Source organism: Euphorbia lathyris, chromosome 5 (genome assembly GCF_963576675.1).
Source record: "Euphorbia lathyris chromosome 5, ddEupLath1.1, whole genome shotgun sequence".
In the NCBI taxonomy this organism is placed as follows: domain Eukaryota; kingdom Viridiplantae; phylum Streptophyta; class Magnoliopsida; order Malpighiales; family Euphorbiaceae; genus Euphorbia; species Euphorbia lathyris.
In genome coordinates, this window is record NC_088914.1 from 45,676,705 (window position 1) to 45,694,573 (window position 17,869).

The 17,869-nt window shown below is 36.4% G+C and overlaps 1 non-coding gene across 1 annotated transcript; it reads right to left on the reverse strand.

Moving 5' to 3' along the window:
* Positions 1–16,355: 16,355 nt before the first annotated feature.
* On the reverse strand, positions 16,356–16,462 carry LOC136231452 (small nucleolar RNA R71). The gene has a single exon (XR_010689835.1). It is a non-coding gene; the product is annotated as a small nucleolar RNA R71 (small nucleolar RNA).
* Positions 16,463–17,869: the final 1,407 nt, after the last annotated feature.

Sequence of the window (17,869 nt, forward strand, 5' to 3'; positions counted from 1 at the left end):
TTCTGGTTCTGGCCACGAACAAAAACTACGCACATTAACTAAAACTTTCAAAACTATATTAAAAGTATACAATTCCTTCCTGGTGAATAAGATAATTTCATCCTACTTCTGATATATCTTTCTTTGATCAGCTGTTTCTTAGATAGATAAATGTAGGTGTTTTAAGGAAATGATAAAAAGGAAATTATTTGGGTTTAGTGTAGGAATTGATATCTTCTTAACAAAGAGATATGATGTTTTGGTGAAGGATTGAGTGTATAGAAAAGAGGTAAAGGTGTTTGGGAAAAGATAAATTTTCTGGAAAAAATAATCTCACGTCTGACATGTTGCTTCAAAAATTTTGTTTTCTCTTCGGATGTATCTGCATGCTGAATTTCTTTCCTGTAGACTCCTTTTGTGAATTTTATATTGATGATCAAACCTCCAGGTTATCTTTGAAAAAAAAACTTGAATTTTTTTATCTGCAAACATTTAATTGTAAACGTTAAATAACAATGAGGATTTAGTCCTAGTGACCATCCTCAATAAATAAAATACTATATAAAAATAAATAAATAAATACATATATATTTTTATATTGATGATCAAACCTGGGAGGTTCGGAATAAAACACGAAAAATATAAATTTTTGTTAAAAATTTGGCGTTCCCCGGTAACGGCGCCAAAAACTTGTTGAGCGATTTGCGCAAGTGCACGGTATACGCGTGTAGTAATAAAAGATATCGAACCCACAGGGAACACTTTTTAACTAAAAACTTATTTAATTCAGTTTTATTCACGTCTTTAGGTTTAACAAAAGACAATCATTTGATTGATTGATTTGGTTCGGATAAATTAGGATTAGATAAGAATATTATATTGAACTTAGAGAACAATTCCGTCTTAAGATTTTGATTACAAGACAGATACTTCCGTAATTGGAATAAATAGAAGGTATAAAACTTATTTTCATTAAGCGAAGAACAACTATAACTTTGGTAAGATTATGGACATGTAATAATATAGGAATTTATTCAATTAAATGGCTTTGAACCGTAGAAATCTCTCTGGTTCGGAGCAGATTTCTACCTTAATCAAATTCGTATTTTATATCCGATAAGCCGCGCTAGCGATCATATCATCCGTAAAAACCAATTCTTTCAAGTGTTCAACAAAGTTCTTATATGAATAAGATGGTATAAAACGTTTTAATAAAAACACCAATTTATCACTTTGAAGATCATTTTGTCAGAACAATATCAAAATAACAACGGGAAGAATGTATTGAATAAAATAAATATATTATTAATGAAATGTGAATCTTCACAAGTTAACAGAGAAGTAGAAACATGGATAGCATTGTAACGAAAACTTTGAGATCCGGGTTGTCAATCTTTTCCTCAAACTCCGTAGGCTTGTCAGACCTCTTTGCGCTTCAGCCGTTAGTTCTTCTCGCTGAATCTTCGGAATAGAGACTGGTCAGTCCACTACCAGAATGAAAACTTGTCTTTGATCTACCTTTGAAACTAAACTAATATTACTGTGTTTATAACTAATCTAATAACAACTTGTGTACAGCAAGTTTGTTTACACAGAAATGAAATCTAACTTTCTGACTCATTTCTGAGTCAGAGTTTCTTCAACATAACAACTCTCATAACCCTTAATCCACCTAATCCAACATTGATTTCTTGAAATGGATCACTTATTTATAGTTGGTGAAGGGTTGTAATTGATGGGTCATGTCCGCTGGTGAAGGGTCGCTTTTATCCAAACGAACAGACGTGTTTCTTGGATTTAAACATGTGAAAACTGTGCAGAATTCTTCGCTGTCTCATATGAGATTTCGAGAATCTCACTCGCGACAGGAGGCGCAGAAAAAGGCTGAAAAACTTTGACTTTGGTGTTTGAGATTTCGCATGTCGCGACTGAGATTTTGAGAATCTCAGTCGCGACATGGATGTTTTCCCTTGTCTCTCGGCTGCTTCTTGGCTCCTTGAGTCGGTCTTCTGATTGATACGTATTTTTGGCACGTAATTTAGGTTTTTCCCTCGTTTTAGCTCCGTTTTAGCTCCTATTTGGATTTAACCAAATAATTAAGTACCTTGCATCAAAGAAGTAAATAAAGACGTAAAAGTATTCTAAATGAATATATTTAGCACGATTTCAATGTAAATTTAACGTATTTATATATGATATTTCAGGTATATTTTGAGCTTAACAGAGATCCCTCAATACCAAGTGCTGACATCACTTTCTTAAGATTTGGGCTCAACTGACTTGAGCATATTCAAGAGCTCTTCTATAGAGGTCTTTGAGTTTATTCATGATGAGCTTATGAATAAATCTGCAGAACTAAGTCAACGCTTAATTCAAATCTAATACTAGAAAGCTTCGGTAATGTAGTCAATCGTCTTGACACAAAGTGCCATAGCTGCAAGTGTGATACATCTTGTACGTTCGTCATCTGATTGGTGCTTCCAGCAAACATCAATCTTTTGACAGGAGCATCATCTACTAAGGAATTGGGCATCGTCATGTCCAATCTTTTCAAACTTTAAAACAATTTTGAGTTTGCCAAAGTAGTCGGTGAATTTTGAACTATTCAATTTGTTATCGGTTAAAATATTATGTAGATCCATTTTAGATATGATGATTCAGAGTATTTACTTTAACTTGAGAGTGAGATAGAGTGACATATGTTTATTCATTTGCTTTAAAGTATATCAATTTAAAATTGTAGGTCTTTTAATTCATTTTAAATTGCTCCCACTATTTTGCCAAATTAATAGCCCTCCATATTAATTCGAAGAATTTCACAAATCCTTTAGTGAGCTAGGATCCTAACTCCTGAAATTTCATCTTGAGTTTACTCAACAAGCCAGTCTCATTTGTTAGGTAGATTCATACAATCAATCACATCAACAATGCGATTCCTAGGTTATTGGGTTACTAAGTACATTAGTAACTAATATGTTATTCATATTAATCCCAACCATATTGCCCATTAGTTTATGACAACATGAGTATACCCATCCAATTATCATAATCTAATTTAAGTATTACCCCATATTCATGAAAAAGCGATTTTCGATAATTCAGGTGTTACCACAAGACCCCGAGCTTGAGTTTACTCAACAAACCAAAGGCCCCTAGTACTGCCGGCTGAATTATAATATTAGGGAGGGACATCCGATTTTAATAACTTGCTTATTTACTTAACTTTTAATTAGCGAGAGATTTTTTTTTTATTTTAAGTCTCATAATCTAACCTAGTCTTGATTTGCTTTAGCATACATCAGACAAATACAATTTACATTGGTAGTTATGGACATATCATCTGAATTATTCCGTTGAGCCAGAAACGGAATAAAGGTCACCCTATGGTAAATACTAACTATTACATATTTATCCTCCAGGCCCTCCGTCTTTTCCTTGGCGCCTTGAAATTACATCAACATCAATTTCTATACTACTAGAGAATACTTCAACTAATTTGAAGGAACTTAGATGAGAAGAGAAATTACAATAGAGAGTAGATAAGGCAGGACACGCAGGTCCTATTTTTCAAAAATACTAAAAGACTAAATAACTATTATAGAGTGTCCAAATATGTCCATAACTCCAAACATGCAAAGACTCAATTAAATAAATTTAATTGGTTGATTACATAAACCCTTTATGTAATATTGAAGTTAATCAAATTAATCCTTTAGATTAATTACATTTTCAATTTAGTCCTTTAATTAACTTTACTATCTAATTAACCTTTAATTAATTTTGTATCATCTATATTTTATCTTAATTAAAGTATATCAAATATAAACTTAATTAGACAATTCAAAATACAACTATACAAAATATTAATTATTTGTTTCCAATTATTTTACCAAGATTATTTAACGTGTTTAATTCAACCGTATCACATACAAATAATTAAACTTTGTAAAATCAATTCCAGAACACAAAACTTTTAAGACGAGAGATTATACATCATTGTGTTTAATCATTTTACCAAAACCGTTTAAAGTGATTAACTAATATATCAAGTATATTTACGGTTTGCAAAATCAAATTAAAACACATACCATTACCATATCCCTTTATTAATTATAACGCTTAATAAATTTATATGGGCTGATTCGTTGTTTCTAAATTTTAATTTTGTATCAATGAAATAGTTTATCTAATTAACCATATAAAAACATCTTAATTAGACAACTGAATTCAATCTATACAATTTAAAATAGACAACGATTAAATCATGTGGACCAATTAATTCTATATATATTTTAATTTTACTTTTCTGAAAAACTAAAATATTGAGGAAAAAATAAAATTGCCGAATAAGACGTGAAGGGAACGAAATCCGGATTCGTCCCCGTCGCGGATCACATCCGCGACCAAGAGGGCAGCATTGCTGCCAAAAGAGGCAGCAATGCTGCCGCAATAATATTGCGCAGCAATGTTGCTGCGCAATATTATTGCTGTACACAGCAATTGCTGTGTACAGCAATACCTTCCTTTTTTTATAAATTAAATTAAAACTCTTTTAATTAAATAAAACTTTATTTAAACTAAAACTTGTTTTAAAAACTTAAATTTTAATTTCGAATATATATATATATATATATATAACTCAGTTTATATTTATATAACCTTTTCCAAATATATATCTAATTAATCGATTCTAACCGTTTGGTTTTAAATCGTTAACAAAATCAAATTTTTCAAAGATTAATCGAATTAACTCTTTTAACGATTCAAACGGTTAAACCCTTAATCCACAAAACACGTATATCTTAATCTCATCTTAACAATTTATCTTTAGATTACTTAACCGAATCAAATTGATTAATTAACCTAACAATAAATCTATTCAATCTGATTGAAAACCCTTTTATTTTCATATATGAAATAACGGATTTAACGCAGGCTCTGATACCACTAAAGGAAAATAGGCAAACGTTTGGCAGCGGAAATATAAATTTTTTACCTATTTCCTTTTTCCAAGATCCGTTAATCGTTATTTCATATAAGGAGGGATTGAACATAAATACCTTTATGGCGATCAATCTACCGTTGCAAACGAAGTGCCCACAACTTCAAAAGAGATGGAAACTGTCTACTAATCTGCCCCTACCCGAACAGATCTTCCAGACCTCCGAACGACAATCCCAATGGTGGAAACGTGGAAGAATATATCTATAAGCTCCTGTCCAAAAATCGCGACGATCCGACGGTTCAATCTCCAGGAATCCGCGAAATCGTGAACTGATCTGATGTAGGAGAAGCAAAATGAATTTCTCCTTTTGTATGTCTCTTTTACATTCATGAACATAACAAACCATATAAGTAAACGATTAGAACTCAACCAAGTAATAGCAATCAAGATAGATTGCCTCTAATTAATCAACACAAAATCAAGGAGAAAAAGAAAGAGATGAAATCAATTGATTCGGAAGCAATCAGTGGAATTCCGTCCTCTATTGTAGGGGTCGAAATTCTCAGTCTGTGGGAGAGACTAGGGTTGGCCGAAATTCTCATTAAGGGCGGTATATATAGCCTCTTCCATCTTAACCCTAGTCATATAGAATTAGGTTACTGAATAAGAATTTAATTCGGAATAAAATTCTTATTGTTATTATCTATAATTATATTTAATTAAAAAGATAATAATAACTTATTGATAGGATAATAATAGAAGCAATTTAATCTCATTAAACTTCCTAACTTATTTATCCTATAATTAATTTAATTCATAATCATAAACTAATTATAATTGTTAAATTAAATTAATTCCTTTGTGTATTTTAATACACAAATTCGCCCCCCCCCCCATGCTACTGGGCCTTAGTGGACTCAATTGGGCTTCCGTCAATTAATTAACATCTGTTTCTCTTTTGGGTTTCAAGTCTTATGTGTGACCCATTAGGTTCTTATTGCTTCTAGCTGTATGCAACTATTAAATTAATTTTCTCAGAATTATATTTAATCTTCGCATAACGGAATGAGTACGCGAACTGTGATTGGCAGATCCAAAACATTCCCCCAGAGCTATAAAAAGACAGGTTGATTCTATCGTTGACCTTTCCGTATTAGTTACAGTATAATTCGATCCTTTTTCAACTACATCATTGAACAGAATCTTATTACTATGGGCAATGTCAAGTCACATATAGCGAGACGTTCGTTTTACTTGTACAGACCGAGTTAACTCCAATTAGATAGGTTAAGTGAAATCTGCATTTCAAGTCTTAAGCTATCACCTTGCAAGGATTTAGAGTTAAGTCTTCCACAATCGATCCTTGGACGTATCTCCCATTTATCAGGAGTGACAAATGCTCAATCCAATGTATAACTATCCTGCAATTACTTCCTGTGATGCCCAACGTCTGCCGTACACACCCCAGAGTCATCCCCGTTATGGATCGTGTTACAACAGGATCAAAGCATCACATTCCATATTCCAGAATCACTAATTAACATTCCTTTGAGTCTTAGGATTACTTATACCTATTAATACCAATGAGATGAACAGGTGACAAGGATAAATCTACCCATCCTGTTATCTCAAGTCGGGTCCCCAATCCTAATGAACCCTATTTCATTGGATCCATGTAACTGTCCAGATATCTGCATATCTGAAGCTTGTGAGATCAGCTCTCTGTCTCGACAGAAAACATTATTACATGCAAGTCTCAACAGTGTTATGTCAATCCCTATTCAAAACATATCACTTGACTTGGGGTGGTTTTAAGTTTATTAGTTTATTATAATGTTTTGTCTCACTTCATGCTTGTATGAACACTTTATAATCACTTTAAATAAACTTAGGGATTTCCTTTTATTAGACTTATTTAGTTCTTTAAAAGAGGTTGCCTTTATACAGTTATGAAACCATATCTTATTAAAACAAATGACATAAAGAACAATTCATTTACAGCTGGTTTATATCCTAGAACAATTGTCTATAGGACACTAAACCCCAACACCTGATAATGTTCAAATCACTCAGGAATTTGAGGAACAAGATCATGTTAGTGTACCTCAGAACGTTACAAATGCTCTAGATCTGGATGAAAGTGGGAGTGCTATTCCCCGTTATTATGAAAATATGGAACTTGGTCCTAGTGGGAGCATACCGACTTATGATGTATACATGAGATTCGTCTAGCCGGATTTGGAACCGCATCGCACTAAAGGACAAAAAAATTGATCACCGACGATTTGGTGTCGAAGGCTCTGCTCTTTTAGTAACTCCTTATGATGATACGAAGCCGAAGGATATTCAACAAGCTCTCTCATGTCCCGAAAAGGACAAATGGATTAAAGCAATAGAAGAAGAAATGACTTCCATGCGAGTCAACCACGTTTGGGAATTGGTTGATTTACCCAAGGGTAGAAGAGCAATTGGGAACAAATTGGTTCTCAAGATTAAGCGAAAGGCTGGTGGCAGTATCAAAAGATACAAGGCTCGCTTAGTCACCAAGGGCTACACACAACAGGAAGGAATATACTTTGAGGAGGCATTATCTCATGTTGTAAGATTTACTTCCACAAGGCTCATACTCGCAATTGTGGCAGGGTTGGACCTGGAGCTACATCAAATGGATGTTAAGACTGCCTTTCTCAATGGAGAATTAGAAGAAGAAATTTACATGCAATAGCCTGTAGGTTTCATTCAAAAAGGCTGTGAATAAAAGGTTTGCAAATTGATCAAATCGATCTATAGCCTCAAATAGTCTTCAAGGCAATGGTACCTTCCTTTTCATGATGAGATGACATCGAATGGCTTCATTCAAATTAAAGAAGACCACTGTGTCTATACCGAACGCTCTGGAAATAAGTTTATCATTTTATCATTATATGTTGATGATATCCTAATTGCAGGTAATGATATGACTTTTGTAAATCAAACCAAAGCTTAGTGAAGTTCAATTTTGAGATGAAAGATATGGGAGAAGCTGCATATATCCTTGGGGTCCAGATCACAAGGGATTGCTCAAAGAAACTGTTGACCTTGTCTCAAGAGAATTACATCAACAAAGTTCTTGAGCAATTCAATATGCAAGATTGTAAACCCATATGTAGCCCAATGAGAAAAGATCACGTTCTGAGCTTAAAGATGTTCCCCAAAACACAACAAGAAATGCAGAAAATGGAAAACGTTCCTTACTCAAATGTAGTTGGCAGTCTTATGTATGCAATGTTATGCACTAGGCCTGATATCTGCCATGATGTTGGGATGGTAATCATATATCAATCCAACCCATGTCAAGCTCATTAGTCTGCTGTAAAGAGAATACTAAGGTATCTCAAAGGAACAATGGGCTATTCTCTATGTTACCAAGGGAAGAATCTTCTACTCGAAGGATACACAGATGCAAACTGGGTAGGAGACTTGGATGAAATAAAATCCACTTCCGGCTATGTCTTTTTACTCGGAAATGGGGCAATTTCCTAGAGTAGCAAGAAACAGACATGTGTAGCATTATCCACCATGGAAGCTGAGTACGTGTCTTACTCATCCACAACCCATGAGGCCATTTGGTTGAATAGATTCCTGGATCACCTAAATGTTATTATAACAAGCTCTCTAGTAAAGCAAAGCATATTGAAATCAAGTATCATTTTGTTAGAGAATTAGTTGCACGCAAAGAAGTATGTATGAAATATATTTTGACTCATGATATGGTTGTTAACCCTCTAAAGAAACCTGTTTGAGAAACATATTAGGTCCTAGGGATTACTTAGGATCTAAACATGTTTCTATTACATGTAACTTTTGTGACATGTGTTTCAAATTTAGTAAAGTGTCTTTTTGAATCACCTATAATACACGTATATGTAAATATTGTATGTTAATGTTTGCAATTAAGTATGTCAGACAAAGTAGCAGCTCACTCACACGAGCGATTACCATCATTTTGTTAATTATGGTGACAAAGATAAGGATGAGGCAAATTTTAAAGTAAACGAGAACTTGCTCAATAAGTGACACCATCTTGCAATAACAATGGATCTAGGTTCATTAGCATGTAGGATAGAAATATACATATGAGTGCATAATATATGTATGTAAAAGATTATTTATAATCTCAGATTTCAATCGGACTTGCTTGAATGAAATCTTCTGTCTTAGATAGCTGAAGGTAGTCCTATAATGAGATAGACTAAGGTTAGATGGTATGACATATTGATGTCTAGAATCTAGTAGGTATATAGAGTGTGGATGATGGGTGAGAATATATAAGGAAGGTGTTATGTGTGTGTGCTTAAACTCTACTAGACGATACGACTTAGGGGCAAGTGTACCCCGTCGTATCAAGTAATAATCCGGTTAAGACCGGGTATCGAATCCACAGGATTTATAACCATAAGTATTAAACTAATCGGCTCTATTCGTTATCTAGGCGGTGAATACTTTAGGTTGGTTTGGGTGACAACTACAAACTACTCCTAAACTATGGTGAGACATACTTTATATAACCGAAACTCTACGGGTTGCGATAAGTTATAAATATAAAGAGCAATGACTCTGAACATATATGATTGACACTTTACTCTTGCAAAGACGACTACGTGTAGACCAACCGACCTGTGAAGTACTTAGACTACGTGGTTCCTAGTCAAGGCGTGTCTAATGTTGGGGATCAGAAACTAGGGCCCGTAAGTTACGTGGCTTATCAATTCCTACGGTTTCCGGTGTGTTACTTCCGGTAGGGCAGCACCTATATGGTTCCTTAAAGATGACCCATCCAAAAGGGCGCCGGGTATCGTGTCCCCCTACACAATAATCAATTACAAATATCAAAACGAGTAGTAAATATCAACACGTATAGAGGAACGGGAATCACAATTCATATATTATAAATATGGAATGAAAAGAATATGAATACAACCAAGCCTAGTACGTAGGAAGAGTGCAAGCTAATTAGCAAGTAAGAAGGGAAGAATCGGCCTTTGGAACTAGCTAATCGGACTCAAGGCCATCTCTTAGGTCTTGGAGGTGGAACTTCTCGAGCTTGGTGGAAGAGGATGGAACGTAACTTCGACGGAGTGGCGAGATAAGTGAACAAGCTCTCAAAGTGATAGAGTTTAGTTACATAAAAATCTGAATGAGGAATTAGTGCTAGTCACTCTTATTTATACACATCAAGCTCGGGGGTAGAATCATAATTACACAAATTACAAGTAAGAATTCACACTATTTTTGCAGGTTTAACAAGGCACGCCCCACGTGGAGGGTGGTACGCCCCGCGTCTCTGCCAAATTAGCCCATTCCGTTGATAATTTCTTCCACGTGGACCAGATTCAGACTTGTTGACTCAACCACGCCCCGCGTAGACTGGGGTACGCCCCGAGTGGTTGAGCTCTTGGAACTCAATTGCTTGAATTATGCCTTGGACGCCCCGCGTGGTATGGGTTACGCCCCGCGTAGTTGAGCTTCTGGAATTTTGTCTCTTGGTTCACACTATAGACGCCCTGCGTATGTGCCATACGCCCCACGTGGTAGGTGTTGACCTTGTGGGAACGCGTAATTGACTGCCGTGAATTAAGGGGCATTGTCCTACGCCCCGCGTCCCAGCTTCCGCGTCCCGCGTGTCCTATGAATCATTACCTGTTTTTTTCTAACTTATACCTGCAAAATACGATCCTCGAGAACCGAATTAGCTTGACGTTTATTTTCTGAAAATTAATCGAAAATTAAGGAAATTAATTAAAAACATAAAATTTATTTTTATTTTGTTATTTTATTGAAAACACACTATTTTTTGTAATTAAACTTACTTATTTAGTCCAAAATTAAACCGTAAATCACGCTAAAAGATAGGGACAAAACGACCCTATCACATATCGAAACTGAAACCTTTGTATGGTGTTATTTTGAGCATAACTATGTGCTTTCTCCAGCTGAAAGGATTAGAACACCATAGCATATGTTTTTCATACCATGTGTGCTTTGTGACCAAAAGATGGAAAAAGGACAATTCTCACTTTCTCCTAGCATGAGACTCTTTACGTGAAAAACAAGTTTTTTCTCGAAACGTTATCCTTGATACCCTTAACTAGTTCAAGAGTGTAATTCTTTTTTGCTACTTTGGAAGGATGCCCTCAAGAGCTAGGTACTAATTCAGCTCGAACAGGGATATAAGATTAATTTTATATATAAATATATTATTAAATCACCACTTTCCTTACTTTAATTATATTTCATCAAACGAAGCCTTAATGATCTCTTAATGCCATTATATGCATGGTAACATAATATTAGTTACAAGTAAAAAGTAACTATATCTTACCCAATATTAAAGGTTATAATGTTTATGATATTTAAAATAAATTTATTATCTTGGGTGATAATGTGCATTAAAATGCAAAAAACATTGTTTTTAACCTTTGTCATTATGATTACTTATTATTAAAAATTCATTATGTGCAATAGTAACCTTTATGGTTATGACCGTTATATATGGTATTATTAAAACAAGCACGATTAAAATTCTATTATGAATTTGTTTGGCATATAATATTTACTTGGTTTTATCCTTTGACTAAGTTCATTCTAGAGTCAGTGACTAACGTGAAGGAATTACTGAGTTGATTCCAAGATGAACTAAAAATTCCATAAGGAGACATTGCATCATACATGATATTTGTCAATGAAACTAATGCAAACAGTCTTTCACTATGAAGTCTGTTCCATGGATCAAGCCATTGATCCCTAAAGTAAGTGAATATAGCTTTTATGCCTTACCACAATCTTTTAATAATGGACAAGGTATGCTCCACTTGTGGAGTTCTTTCAGTACTAACCCACAAGTACAAGGGAATCACTAATACTACAACTAGTGCCAAACACTGGCATGAAAAAAAAGCTCAATCCAGAGAAGTGTACATTCGGAGCCACTTTATAAAAAATTCATTGGTTATGTCATTAGCCAAAAAGGAAAGATCCAAAGGTTGAACAGGTGGATCATCGTACTAGGAAGGTTCATACCTTGTTAATAGGAGTTCGCCATCCACAGTACGGATCCTAGGGTATGAGGAGGACAAAAGGTTTAAAGCTCCCAACTTGCCACAATATAAAGAAGAAGAGTCCGTATAAACGGGACATTACATATCCCAAACCCAAAGGAGGGGAGCATGTACGCCAAGGCAAATTGCAGGTTCCGTAGAAGAAATGACCATGACACAGAAGCTTGCTGGGAGCTGGAAAAGTAGAAGATACATTTTTCTAGAATAACAAATAACAAGACAATGACAAACAAAAGATAGAGCCTAGAAAGAAATCCAAAAGTGTCATTAATGTCATAGCAGATAGACTAGTGTATCATCCACCCGTGAAAAAAGAAGTCAAAATATCCGCCCTGGATAAAACATGCCTCAATCACCCTTTTTGCAGGAACAGGTCCAGTAATCTCTCCACATGTAGATGCATTAGTAGTAACAATGGCGATTGAAGGAGGAGAGATGAAGCAAGTCATTATTGACACGTAGGCTAAACATGGTGGAAGATGCAATTGCAGTTGCTCGGAAAAGACGGAACCATGGGCCTAAAAATCAGTACTTTTACGTATTCTTATATGTGCATTAAACTATTATGGTACCCTATATTTTATAATTTATTCTTTCTTGCCATATTTCTTATATTCATTTGCCTAGTTTTGTTCTATTTCTCTCCAAATTCTATAGAAGAAGAAATAGCAAAGCTGAAGAAGGCGGATACAATCAAAGAGGTGATATACGCCCAATGGCTGGCGAATGAAAAATCCCACAGGCGGATCAGATACCTCAAAAATAGGACAAAGTGACCCCCCATCTGGGGCGGGTCCACATACCTCAAAGCTAAGACAAAGTGATCCCCCATCAAGGGCGAGTTTTAACAAGTCTCTCAGGAAGACCGGTATCCATTGTAATAAAGGCAATGACATTGCCCCATTAAATAAACTAACCTTTGTTACCAAACGTAATTATCCTTTTGTTTGCAGAGTTCACAGACAACATAAATGTCTTCATACATTAGGATCCCAGTGAAAGAAATCCATAAAGCTTATCATAAGCTTCTAGGGGACGGCTGGCCACCTACCCTAGTAATTCGGAGGAAATCTAAGGCGAATTGAAATTCTTTCTGAATTTTCGACAAAGTCCTCATCAAGAGGCATAAATTTTTTTACCAAGGCATCAAAGTCCCGCCAAAGGGCAGACAAAGTCCCATCAAGGGCAGACAAAGTCCTCATCAAGAGGCGTCACATTTTTTACCAATGTGTCACATTTTTACTCTATCGATTGAAATAAAGGCAAGTCATTCTTTGCTCATTAATAAATTACTCTTATTATCAAGTTTTATGTAGCGTTTCTATACTAGAATACATAAATGTCTTCATACAAAGAAAGGGGGAATCCTCATCAAGAGGCATTACATTCTCCTTCGTTGATCAAATACAAAATCTCTCCAAAAGATGATCAAGAGGCATTACATTCTCCTTTGTTGATCAAATACAAAATCTCTCCAAAAGGTGAAATTCCATTTGCCATTGTAATAAAGGCAAGCCATTTCTTACTCAATGAATAAATTGCTATTGAATAATTGATTCTTTGGTTGCATGTTTCTTTTTAGCGTATAATACATAAATGTCTTCTAACCAAGAGGGAAGGCATAGATTCTCCATTTGTGTTCTCCATTTTTCTCCCATAATGAGATTTTATGCAAGTCCCTCCATAGGGCAGATTCTCCATTTGTGTTCTCCATTTTTCTCCTGTAATGAGATTTTATGCAAGTCCCTCCATAGGGCAGATTCTCCATTTGTGTTCTCCATTTTTCTCCCGTAATGAGATTTTATGCAAGTCCCTCCATAGGGCAGATTCTCTTCCCCGTGAAGAAATCTTTTAAAAGTCCCTTCATAGGGCGGATCCAATTATAAAAGTCCCGCAACGGATAGACACTTCCTTGCAAAGTGGTCATTTAGAAATCCTACTAAAAGGCGGATACATCCTACTCAAAGGAAATCCTTAAAAGCTTATCGCAAGCTTACCGGGGGACGGCTGGCCACCTACCCCGGGATTCGGTGGAATAAGTTTAAACACTTAAAAAGATCTCTCCAGAAAAGATAAGTTTAAACACTTAAAAAGATCTCTCCAGAAAATATAAGTTTAAACACTTAAGCAAAATCTCCTCAAAGGTGGAATAAGTTTAAACACTTAAACAAAAATCTCCTCAAAAGCAAAATAAGTTTAGATACTTAAAAAGATGTTCTCAAAAGTTCAAACATAGAATAAACAACGAAATTCTTCACAAAAGCAGAATAAAAGGAAAATTTATAAATATGGCGAACGAAGGAAAAAGCCCATGAGGCGAATGCCTAGATGGAAAAAGTAGAGCCTATCAAATGGCGAATGGCACAAAGAACGCCTAAGAAAAAGCCCGATGTGGCGAATTGTTAGGCATGAAATTGACTACATTTAAAGGTGTTACTTATAATGAATTAAGGGTGTTTGTAGTGTTTTATTACATGAAAGAAGGTCTTATAGGTGTTTTTATGCAGATAAGGAAAGACTTAGTCGAATAGACTGGAAGCAGCATGTTCGCACAACCAAGAGGAGATTATGCCATTCTTTGATCCAGCGGTCAAACACCGGAACCCCTAGTGATGGACAGCGACTAGACGGGAAGCAGGTATGACAGTAGCTGCTGGCAGTGAGGCGAATAAGTGCAGGCGTAAAGTAACATGATGAAAAGAAAGCTCAACCCTTGAGTGTTCAAGGGTCAAAATGATCTTCACCACTTTTAGCAATTTTTAGATTTCTGAACATTTGACTTTGTTTTGTAATATATTTTGTGCGGATACTCTTCTAGTACCGTTTTAGACCCTGACCTTTCCTTTAAATAGAGGTAGTAAGGAAGGAAAAGGATCGCACTTTTTAGGAGAACAAAAAGATAGACTTTGTAAAAGGAAGAAAGCTCCATCGGTGGAGTTTTAGAGCTTCGAACTATCAGATTGCTCACTCGCTTGTATGAGTGAGTAATCCTTTTGAATGGGCTCGGCCAGTCGGGGCCGGTAATGTAAGTTTTTCAAAGTCTAGCAATGAATGAATGATGTTAATGCATGAAGTGTTTGTTGAGGCTTTATATTTAAATGCTTGAGCATGTATGTTTGTGTTAGATGAATGATAGGAAACTGCTTTCATCTTCACCGAACTCTCTATCAAACATCCAACCTCGAAGCAGAAATGTTAGGTGGTTTTATCAAGGGTTTTCTCATAAGAAATGCTGTTTCAATCTTAATGCAAGAAAGAACAAACCTTTAGGACGCTACGGGTTTTAGTAAATTTTAGAATCTTAAGAACACATGAGAGTTGACTTAAGTGAGAGTTAAAACAGAAACCTTGGCTTCAGTTGCATCATTCATGATTTGTTAGGTTGTTTTGAAGCTTACAGTAACCTGTTCCGCTGTGCTTAGCCTGTTCTCCTTATTATCATTATCAACCAATCATTTTTCACACGTAAAGCAACTTGTTTAGTCATTAGTCTTCACAACCACCAACATCTGTCATCATAAAAGAATCACACACAACGAACACCCTGTTCTGCAAAGTATTCCTTGTAAACTTTGGTCCTCAATCCATGTGGATACGATACTCGACTTATCACTTTATTACTTGTATCTAGTGCACTTGCTAGAGTCTGTTCGGAAGACAACAAGTTTTTGGCGCCGTTGCCGGGGATTGAAAGCAACAAATTTTATATGAAATTTCCTGTGAAACAATGTGTTTTTAATCGGTTTGCTAAATAGTGCAGCCAGAAGGAGTCTTTATTGGTTTATGCGCATAGCTGAACCTCCCGTTTTTCCTATCGATCTCGAGTTAGAGAGAACGTGTAGACGAAACCAAGCGGGAGCTCGACGTGCAAGACAAAGAGAGCGATAAAGAGAGAGAAGGATGGCTGGAAGGGTACCACCCGAACAACCAGTCCAACCAAACCAGGAAGAAGAGGGAGAGAATAACAACCCTCCGGTCATGAGAATCAGAGACTATTCGAGGCCAACCACGGAAGGACATTCGTCGTGCATCGTGTTGCCCAACGAAGGGAACAACATGTTTGAGGTGAAAGCATCTATGATACAAATGTTTCAGGCAGCAGTACAGTTGAATGGATACCAGTCGGAAGATCCAAATGGGCATATCCTTGAGTTTATCACACTATGCAACACTTTCAGATCAAACCGAGGCATTTCTGACGACGTGATCAGGCTAAAGCTGTTTCCTTTTTCTCTAAAAGATAAAGCAAAGAACTGGTTGAAAAACTTGCAACTAGGAACAATCACCACTTGGGCGCCTTTCTGATGAAATATTTTCCACCAAAACAAGCCATTAAACTCAGAAACGAGGTATCCCATTTCGTGCAAGAAGAGGATGAATCCTTAGCTGAGGCATGGGAAAGGTACAAGGAACTACTAAGAAGGGTACCCAATCATGGCATCCCCATGTGGATGCAGATGCAGAACTTTTACAATGGGGTAACCAACATTTATAAGGTCCAGATCGAATCCATTGCCAATGGAAACCCCGAAGATCTGGAACCACAAGCCTTGTACGACCTTATTGAGAGAGTAGTAAGCACGAGTTATAACTGGCACTCCGCCAGAAGTGAAGGAAAAAGAGCGGAAAATGAAGATGTTGTGTCAAAATTGACAAGCCAGGTAGAACAACTTACCAGACAGCTCGGTAAGATAAATGTGTCCTCGATCCACAACGAACCACCATTCAATGATATATGTGATTTTTATGGAGGGCTTCATTTTAACATAAACTGTCCCGGAGTCAAGCAAGGGAAGGGTGCACAGGCAGAATGCGATTATGCAGGGTATAATCAAAGGAATCCACCGAACCCATACTCTAACACATATAACCCAGCCACAAGAAATCATCCGAATTTCGGATGGACAGGCCAGCCCAACCAGCAGGAACAACCAAGATATCAACAACAGCAAGGAGGACACTACCAGAGGCAACCTCAGCATCATTATAAACGACCTTTTCCACCAAAAGAAGATGTAGAGCCAGACATGAAGACGATCATGATGCAGTTCATGAAGCAAATACAAGCGTCAATTAAAAATCTGGATACACAAGTCAATCAATTAGCTGCATCTACGTCAAAAGGAAAAGGAATAATGCCAAGCAACACGGAGCCAAACTCAAAGGGCGATGTCATGGCCATCACTCTGAGATCTGGTAAGCAAACTCAACCAACTGTATCTACTGATGAAAATGCTGAGTGTGCAGGAACATCCGAAGAAACTGAAGGAGAGCAGGAACAAACTGTTCCTAGTCAAGAAGAAACAGTCGGAAAAAAATCCACCAGTGAGCAAGATCAGGGGGAACGCGGAAAGATGTACAAGCCACCTCCGCCGTATGTTCCACCTATGCCATATCCAACGCAGTTAATCAACAAAAAGCTGGAAGAACAGAATTCTAAGGTGCTAGACACTTTGAGGAAGTTGCATATCAACATTCCCTTCGTGGAAGCACTTGCCCAGATACCGACATACGCAAAATTCCTAAAAGACATCTTGTCAAACAAGAAAAAGCTGGAAAACATATCAATGATCCAACTCAACAGGGATTGTTCGGCAATACTCCAGAACAAGCAGCAGCTTCCGAAAAAACTAAAAGATCCAGGGAGTTTTTCTATCCCTTGTTCAATTGGAAGGTTAAATATTGAAAATGCACTATGTGACCTAGGAGCTAGCATAAACCTAATGTCGTATTCTGTATATGCTAAACTAGGATTAGGAGAACCACAACCAACCAGAATGTCAATTTAGTTGGCCGATCGATCAGTATGTTATCCTAGGGGAGTCGTGGAAGATGTGTTGGTCAAAGT